Below are 10064 nucleotides of genomic sequence, written 5' to 3'. Positions count from 1 at the left end.
TACAGTTGATTTTTAGTTTTTCTAAGTTGAAGACATTGATTCTGAGTCTTTTGGTCAAACCTTTTTCGTGCTTCTGAAATCCATTCCTCTTTATACTGTCTTTGTTGGAACCGCTTTGTCAGATCCTCTTGCTTGAGTCTTATAATCAGAGTCAGAGCTGCATATGCGGCGGATCCGGTTAAATTGGGAAATGGGTAAGCTTCTCTTCAGAGGCGTAGGGTGAAACGATTCACCATGTAAAATAGAGTTCCTGTCAGTTTATATCGGAAAAGCACTGACAGGAACTCTATTTTACATGGTTAATCGTTTCACAACTTCTCACACGTTCCTAAAATTAATCTTCACATAGACCACTTCACTCCAGTGTATGTAGTATATATATCCTCACTCCAACACTGCAGTTTAGATGTCTATTTGGATGTATCTCAACGTTGCCCAATATAAACCTTTTTTAAAAGAATTTTTCTTTTGTTTTTGCTCTTGTAAATCTGTTCTTGTATTTTTGTTAATAAGAACCGTGCACACATGCTGTGGTGCTTGTCACCACATTCAGATGGACAGTATAACTACGTAGACCTGTAGAAATTTGATTATCTATTTACAAATATGAGTGCAAAGCAATTTGATCATTAAAAATCATGTATATTTGCAGACGTTTGTAACACTTCATGATTTATGATTGATTGCACATATGATTAGGCTTTACAAGTTATTTTCTGATCTTCTAAGATGATGTTTATTGCATGTCACGTGCTATTTTGATCGGACACTGCATATAAAACACCTGTGTATTTTGTATTTGTGGATACTCTGAAATGTAAGACTCTTGATCATCTACAATTGGTCATATGTTTGAAAAGTTTTAATAATTTTTTTCTGTTATGACGTGTAACGCAGGTCACGTGTTATGATTAGACGCCACATATAGAACACCTGTGTAAGTTTCTGTCCTCAGTCTGATGAAGGGCCTTGGCCCGAAACGTCACGATTAAATGGTTTGGGAGCTCACTGGTTGTGCGGACCTTCCTTTATTTTTTCTCACGTTCTACTTTTTTGGGATCCAGCACACCTCTAATTTTGGATGTGCGTGTCGTTCACCTTTTTTCAAAAGTATTTGCTCACCTGCCTTGACTCGCATATAAGTGACATCCCATTCCTAGTCTATGAGGTTCAATATGACGTCGGTCCACCCTTTGCAGCTATAACAGCTTCAACTCTTCTGGGAAGGCTGTCCACAAGGTTTAGGAGTGTGTTCATGGGAATTTTTTACCATTCTTCCAGAAGCGCATTTGTGAGGTCACACACTGATGTTGGATGAGAAGGCCTGGCTCTCAGTCTCCGCTCTAATTCATCCCAAAGGTGTTCTATGGGGTTGAGGTCAGGACTCTGTGCAGGCCAGTCCAGTTCATCCACACCAGACTCTGTCATCCATGTCTTTATGGACCTTGCTTTGTGCACTGGTGCACAGTCATGTTGGAAGAGGAAGGGGCCAGCTCCAAACTGTTCCCACAAAGTTGGGAGCATGGAATTGTCCAAAATGTCTTGGTATGCTGAAGCATTCACAGTTCCTTTCACTGGAACTAAGGGGCCAAGCCCAGCTCCTGAAAAACAACCCTGTGGAATATTTAGGAGCGAGGAAATTTCACGACTGGATTTGTTGCACAGGTGGCATCCTATCACAGTTCCACGCTGGAATTTACTGAGCTCCCGACCCATTCTGTCACAAATGTTTGTAAAAGCAGCCTGCATGCCTAGGTGCTTGATTTTATACACCTGTGGCCATGAAAGTGATTGGAACACCTGATTCTGAATATTTGAATGGGTGAACGAATACTTTTGGCAATATAGTGTACTACCATGTGATATTGTGTTTCACTGATGAATCAGTGTTACAATGGTGTTTCAACTTTCACTACAGAGCATCTGCACATCCTAATGGATCATAGGTGAAGCTACAAAAAACCTGTGAAACTGCATTTTACTTGAATTATTTACATATATTGATAAGATCAGCGGTTCAAAAGTTATTAAAAACTTTAGCTCAGTGGATGCATTTGGGGTGCTGGTGGCTGTTCAGGTCTGTGAGCATCAAAATCATCACCTGAATAATAGATTACACAGGCCATTATCTCAGACTTGCTCAACCTGTTTCAACCCGAGTGAGACATGACGTCGTTCCTTCACTACAGTTTCCCATATATGGAAAGAATGCATATACAGTTAGCATGTGACCCATTTTTTTCACGACTCTAAGCTGAAGTTCACTTCAGGTCACAAACATTGAACTTTTGTTACCTCAGTATGACTTTCCTTCTCTATGACCTACTGTAACCCTAAGAAGTTTCACACTAAACATACAGTACATACATTCTTCTGTTTTGTTGTGGAATGTGGTACTTAAATTACCTGCTTCAGAGATTAAATGTGCTAAATGTTATGTATTTTCATAAGATTAATTGGAAAACAAATGACAGAACTGTTGGTTTGCTGATGTTTTCAAGGTATATGATAAAGTGTTATTACATATATATTGGTTTATTTACATTTATAAAACAGATGTATGAATCTTCTATTAGATAGAATCTGTAAAGTGAATGTATATTGTAATGTGCAGAGTGTTTTGAAGTAGATCTGTAGCTCTGAGACAAATATTCCTTTTGAGTAATACCCATTCTCTCATTAATTTTCTAATTTCACAGTTTGACCCAAGACTATATCTGGGAAACTTTAGCCAACCAGCATTTTTTATTTGATTTGTCTTTATCAGTGACTCACACATGGTAAAATGTTGCTACTTTTATTCTGGAAGCATTTTACTTGTAGACCAGTGCTATCACAGCTTGATTTCTCATTCTCTAAAACCCTCAGAGTATTCTAAACATTCCATTATGATACCACTTACTGCTTTAGTGTCAGACAGTAATGAATACTGAATAGGGTAATATCAGGTGACACTGCAGTGAACAGACTTTACATCTAGATCTGTCTGCCACTTCCTTCCTTACACTCACACCACCTCACCTCCCTTACATAATAGGCTGAGAAAAGTCACCCCATCAAATAGACCACACCTGGTATGTGAAAGACAATCAAAACAACAATGAGTTCAGGGAAATTTTATTATCATAAAATCAGACATTTAAAATAAACAGGATTTGGCAGAGCTTATAGATAAATAATCACAGCCTGGCCAAAAATTTGATTTAACTCAGCAAATAGAGATCCTCCCGCTGAATAAATACTGTAGTGATTGATGTATTTCAGCTGCAACAAGTTCTTTAACCATTTGACTGATGCAGTGAGTAGCTTCTTGTTTCTGAAATAACCACCAGTTTGATAGACAGCATAAAGATTGGACTGTGATTGGACTTCATGTGGTCTGATGAGTCCAGACTAACCCTTTTCCAGACTGATGGATGCATCAGTGTAAAAAAAACAGAGATGAAGTGATAACCCATCATGCCTAGCGACTACAGTACAAGTATATGGGGGCAGTGTTATGATCTGGGCTTGGTTCATTTGATCAGGTCTGGGTTCAGTAACATGTGTTCATACAGTGACAGAAATAAATGTAACACTGCATTAGCTTATTGAAACAACGCCATGGCAAATGCATACTGTCAAATTAAATATTGGAGTGTAGGGCTTTTTTTTTTTTTTGGCCAGGCTGCACATTATTGTATTATTTATAAAAGTTCAGTGGTTGAACATGAGCACCTACTACAGTTTTCACTCTACAACATCACAAAATATCCTTTCATTATTTCCCACGCTACATTTCATTTATGCTGTATAAAATATACATAATTTAAATGCATATATTAGACCGATCTACATATACACTGTTGCTCATAAAGTTCGAATAAAATATTTTTATCTCTTCTCATGAAATGATTGGGACAATGTGATTTATTCTTGACAGATAAAATGTAACTGGGACTCAGTATGTAATCATTACACCTAGTCAAAGATGATTAATGATGCATATAAATAGGAATAAAAAGACAAATGTATCTAAAAACAAATTATTCCAACTTTGTGAGTAACAGTGCATATAATGGATATCAGTATTAATTCATTTTATTTTCTATTAATACATATGATATAAAAATAGCAGGGATGCACAGATACACTGGACAATATGAGGCTTACTGACTGACACTGGTTATGTACAAATAAGATGACAGATAGAACACAGATAGAATAACAAGACATTTCACTGATGTTAAAGAAGCTAATCTTTGTTCTGTAATAAGTCTGTGCTCATTCGACAATAGCGTTATAAAGGCTGGAGAAGACATTAAAGCTGAATTTTTAAGGAAATTTCTCAGTGTCTTTAGTATAAGGGCAGGAAAACCTGACAACAAAACAAAATCATATTGGTGTCAATATCAGCTCAGAATTTCTCAGTCTGTGCACCCCTAATAAACAGATAATCCATTAATATAAAATATACAATAATATAAATAAGTAAAAATGCCATCAGTGTTTGTGTGTGCAGTGACAACTGTAGAAAAGGCATACAAAAGATTGAGGAGGTATGTTGAGTGTTCAGGGGTCGCTACAGGACACTGAAAGGGCACACCCTGGTGCAGCATTACAGGTCTCCAAGCTTCCACAGCATTGGTTCACAATAACGCCAATTCGGAGGTCTTATCCTGAGTGGGCATAGGGGAGAGTGAGTGGGAGGGGGTGTGGTCATACTGCATTGTAACTGGTCCTCAAAGTGCACTCGCTGGTGCAGCAAAGAGCCTGTCAGCTTCCACAGCCGCTAGAACTATTTGTCTGTGCACCAATACATCAGAAGTAACTAACTATTGGTTGTGCAATAATTATTAAGGCTGAGACTATTACACGCTGTTTGTGTTTTATTTAACACAAACATTTCTCCCGAGGTGAGAAGTGGAAGTGTCTGTGGGCTTTTTATTTGATAAGAATGAGCTTTTTGTCTACATATCAAGACTGATCTCATGAAATCGCGTTCTATGTCATGCCAGTTCTTATGGCATTTGGCGTGCTATACATACGCATTTTTGTCCTTTCGTGTGTTATTTGATCGCGTGTCAATTTACACCGAGATCACCGGTTCACATATCCATAACTGCTAACCCTAACCTTAAATCCTAACCCCTGACCCAGTGGTCCCCAACTTTTTTTGTACTACGGACCGGTTTCATGCATGAAAATTTTCCGTGGACCGGGTAGAGGTGCGGGGGTTCCAATAACAAAAACCTTTGTCAGTTCAGAGCATGTGATCTGAAACACTTGCACTGTATATCAGGCAATTCCAACGATTCTACAGTAGAATATCAACTCACCCTAATGCAGAACTAGTGGAACCCTGGACTTGTTTTCCTGCAACTAGACGGTCCCATCTGGGGGTGACGGGAGACACACACAGTCCAACTGTGTTCCATAGATTCAGTCTACCCTCAGTGCGTGGTATTTGATGGGACGTGAACATACACGCGAAAAGCTTATAATGCATACAAATAAAACTCCAAAAAGTGCCGTGTATATTTGATATCACATTGACATATCCTAAGATTACCATCATAGGACATATGAGGACTAATGATTTAGTAGGGTTGTTTGGCAGCCATATCAAACCTCCTCATATGAAAAAGAAGAACAAAGTGTAAAGCATCTTACGTATTGAAGCTGTGGTGGTTTTTGTCTTAGTAAAAATACAAAGTTGAAATGAAGCTTATGACTGTTCAATACGTATTTGATAGATATTTATCTATAAGACTCTGTCACACTGTTTATAACCTCCCTGTATTCTACATGATTGACTAAATCTGAGTAAAGATGCACCCTGAGAGTACACAGCATACTGGTGCTTATGCATTATAACATATTCACACCAGCTGGACCTCAGAGGGATCATTTGTAGGAGTTTTCTGCATATCGGCAGTGGGGTACCGGCATTTGCTCTGGCCACAGCAGCACCACCTACCAAAAAAGAAAAGACTATCACTGAGGAATATCAGATAAGAGCAATTCCTATAATTTAATAGACTGATTTGTTTAAAAAAATACCTGGAGATTTTATCTTTGTATATGTAGCACACAACAACCAGGACCACCAGCGGAAGACCAAGACCAAGACCAATCCAGTTGTTGGGAGAAGCTTTCTGGAAACCTAAAAGGTTTAACAGTAAATCCATCCATTAGCAAAATTTTACTGCATTTAGATAACATGATTAGGCTGTGTGTAAAAGTTGATTAAAGAAGCATCATACAACAGATCTTTTGTCCAAATGACTATACTTCTACAGAGTCATTTGGATTGTGAGAGTTGATTTGGGATTGATTTCTTTACCCACAACTGATACTAATATGAATGAATTACAATACAAGTTATGCCTTTTGCTTCATCCTTACCTTTGTCATGTGCATTTTCATGGCAAATGGCTGTAAAGAATAAATAAAAAACATATTTACTATGACAATACAAAAATATAAAATTAATAGCAAAATAAAATTTCTGACCCAAGGTGGAACAAAGTATTTACAATGACATCTGCAATAAATATAAATTAAAATACCCACTGTTACACACAGCAGTGTGCCGTTCACCCTGGTAAGAGGAACAGAGAAATAAAACACATTATATTGTCTAGAAATTGGACAAATGCAGGCATTTTTAAATACAGATTATATGTTTTAGGATGCACTGATGTAAAAGTTAATCAAGATTTTTTTTTAAATTACATTCTTTTTTTACTATAATATTTTAGCTTTGGAAAATCTTGTTACACTCTATTTGTGTCTAACTAATTTTGATTATTTCTCCAATTTATTTTCTGAGTTGTTCAACATGTCTTTATGCTTTTCTTTGTGTGTGAATAATGTACCTCTGTGATGCAGATTCTGGTGAGGTACATTGTGTTCATGCATTTGGATGTGACGAGGAGGTTGATGCTGTTATTCACCACCAGCCCCTTCATTTGATCCATTTGGTTGGCAAGGGCATGACTCTAAAACAAAATAAATTAAAAAAAAAAAAATCAGCCCAGTACACAAATCAGAAATCTGAAGAAAACATCACCTTTATGGTTTATTATAATGAAACTATATGAAAGCCATAGATCCTAACAGAAGTGTGAGTGATTTTGTGATGTGGTTTATGGCGGAAAGTTGGAGGTGTTAGAACTTGTGATGGTATGACGTAAAACAGAACGCTGTGGTTCTTGTGTTTAACTTACAGTTTCATTGGTCCAGTCATAGTGGCAGTTAATCAGACGGACATTAGAGGTGTCAGTGATGTTGTAGTATGTCAAGTCACCATTCTGGGTGACAGTACAGTTCAGTTCGTAGGCACTGAAGAGAGGAAGAAGTTCTGGGGATAAAAAGAAAAACACCAGAGTTTACTGAGTAAAAATGCACATGCATATAGAACCACTAACACACAGGAAATGATCTTTGACTAAAGGGAGGTAACCGATCATGCACTCCAAAAAAATTATAAGTTGGCTCAACGTAAAAAATTGAGGCAACAATTTCCATTAATCTTTTTAAGTTATTTCAACATGGCAAATTGCTTAAATGCAAACAGACTTCTGTAGTTCGGTAAACACTATTACTTTAGTACAACATGATTTGCTTTTTGCTCTACAAGATCAATTAAGTTGAACCAACTTAGTTTTATTTGTGTAAAAACTACTCCATTTAGTTATACTGACTCATTGTTTTACTTTTATTCTACTCAAAATTATCCATTCAAGTAGTTACCTTAATTTTTTGAGTTGATCTAACTTACTTCTGTACGTTACCATAAATTCCACATAGAAATTGCAGTTTGATGATCAAATTGCTTACTTCTCTATGCATCTTCCTTACTAGATATATCTGCATGTTATTTACACAATTGCACACAATACTGTTGTCCCCATATCTTTATTGACAGGAAATTACTTTTGTCATGCAGTGAAGAAATGCATCAAACACAACTTGTTAACAATAAACAGTAAACGCATGGTTTGGCCTATGGCTCTGACTCATGGTGCAATTCCATAGAAATACAAAAATAAACACAAAAAGGCCAATAAACATTAGCATGCACACATTAACCCAAATTTAACACTAACACCACAACCCTGCTGTACCCCTGCACATAAAATAACACATTTTCAACAATATACCCAATACCCACAATGCAATGCGGCAAACACTCTACAATATAGACTACAATTTTAAATTAGAAAGGTACTAAATGTGTATTATTCAGTCCTTGACTGATTAAAACTACTGTTACAGAAACAAAACTAAATTCTATCAAGCCTTAAAGTTTGGTAAAGTTCTGTGCAAAATCATGTTTCTCCTTTTTTTTCTGTGCCTCCCTCCATTTCTTGTGGTAGGCGTGGTCTGTCAGCAAAACATGCCCAGGCATGTCAGATTTGTACTCAGCTTTTAGAGGAAGTTTACAAGATTTTTAAGTTGTACAAACTTAATCTACTTCTTTGTTAAGTTACAGGCAGAAATGTCAGTTCAAAATCGATATGTTAATAAGTTAAGACTGTTTTACTTGTTTTTCATTTAGATCAACTTAATAAAATAACTTATCAACTGATTTAAATGTGTACATGTAACAAAACTTATTTTTTTAAGCAGAGAAAGCTCTTGATTTTAAGCTTAATTTACTAATCCCATGAATCATTTTTTAGAGTGTGGCTAGTGATTATTACAACCAGGCAATCGGGTATCTTCTTACACTGCACATAGTGGAGGACTACTGCAAAACACTGCAGCAGTGTCTCACGTTCTCTTTTTTTTTGAGGCTGTTGTAATAACCAGTCTTATCATCCGGTTGTTAAGGCAGTCCTAGGAAGCATAATCAATTGCAGTTTAACAACATGGTTTTGCACCCCAACAGCGCAGCTGGCAAACAGGTTCACCTACATGTACAGCCATGAAACCCACAGGCCACAAAATATCACAGCAAAGAACTCAGGCAGCCAGAATGCAATACTAAATCTAACATCTGTCAAACTACAGAAAAAAACAGAGCACTGTGATAACTCAGCATGTGTGATTCACTCACAAATAGGCTACTTACTGATTTATTACCAGGTTATTGTTAGTAGGGCTGGATATCATGGCCAATTTCCATTATCGATTCGATTTTGATTCATAAGGTTCTGAATCGATTAATCACGATTCGATTCGATTCAATATCAATTCGATTAAGTATTAATTGACTGATTCAGAGTAATTTAGTGATACCAAAGTACAATTTTGAGTTGTAACCTGATTATTTGAGTACGGCAGTCATGCAACACATCAATACTGGTGTCAATATTGATATTAGAAAGGAAATAAATATGACGTTTCAGCAGTAAGTAGCTGAATGTGCTCTTAAATAATGAACGGGACAGAAACATGTCCATGTTTGTACAGTGGCTCAGAACGGACTCCTTCGTCATCTTTATTCTGTTTTATGGCTGGAGGCTTCTACTCACTGGGGGTGGGGGTGGGGGCGGGGGGGCTGCTCCGTGATTGTTGGTCGGGGAGTGGGGGGCGGGGGTGGCGTAGCGGTCGGATATTGTCGCTTTACTCTACCTCTAACTTCATACTCAGCCATAGGTGATAGTATGGATCCAAGTTATTATTCCAAGAACGACCGGGTTCCGCAACTCGCCGGGTGGCCACTTCCTTCACACTGCAGGTTCGAGTTTGAGGCCGGGGGGGGGGGGGGGTTCCTCACCCTTCCTCCGCGTCTTTTCCGCGTGAGAGCCGCCGTGAGTGAGACCCAGTTTTCCCCAGGGGTTCACAAGATGGAGCCGCCCGCAGTTCCGCGTACTCCCGGTCCTGCTCTGAAAAATCGATCTAATCCATTATTAATCGATTACGCAAAATTAAAATGAGATCGATCTAAGATCGATTAAATCGATTTTTTTTTACCCAGCCCTAATTGTTAGCATTATTGCATCATTAACAGTACTGTACAAAAGTCTTAGTCAGCATTTAGCTTTGTTCTTTGTAAAGGGCTCTAATGGGTGTGACTATTTCAACCAAGAAATCCTCAGGAAACATGTGCACAGTGTTCACAAAAATACAGC

Source organism: Sphaeramia orbicularis, chromosome 22 (genome assembly GCF_902148855.1).
Source record: "Sphaeramia orbicularis chromosome 22, fSphaOr1.1, whole genome shotgun sequence".
NCBI classification, from domain to species: domain Eukaryota; kingdom Metazoa; phylum Chordata; class Actinopteri; order Kurtiformes; family Apogonidae; genus Sphaeramia; species Sphaeramia orbicularis.
Note: the sequence above shows the minus strand (reverse complement) of the source record.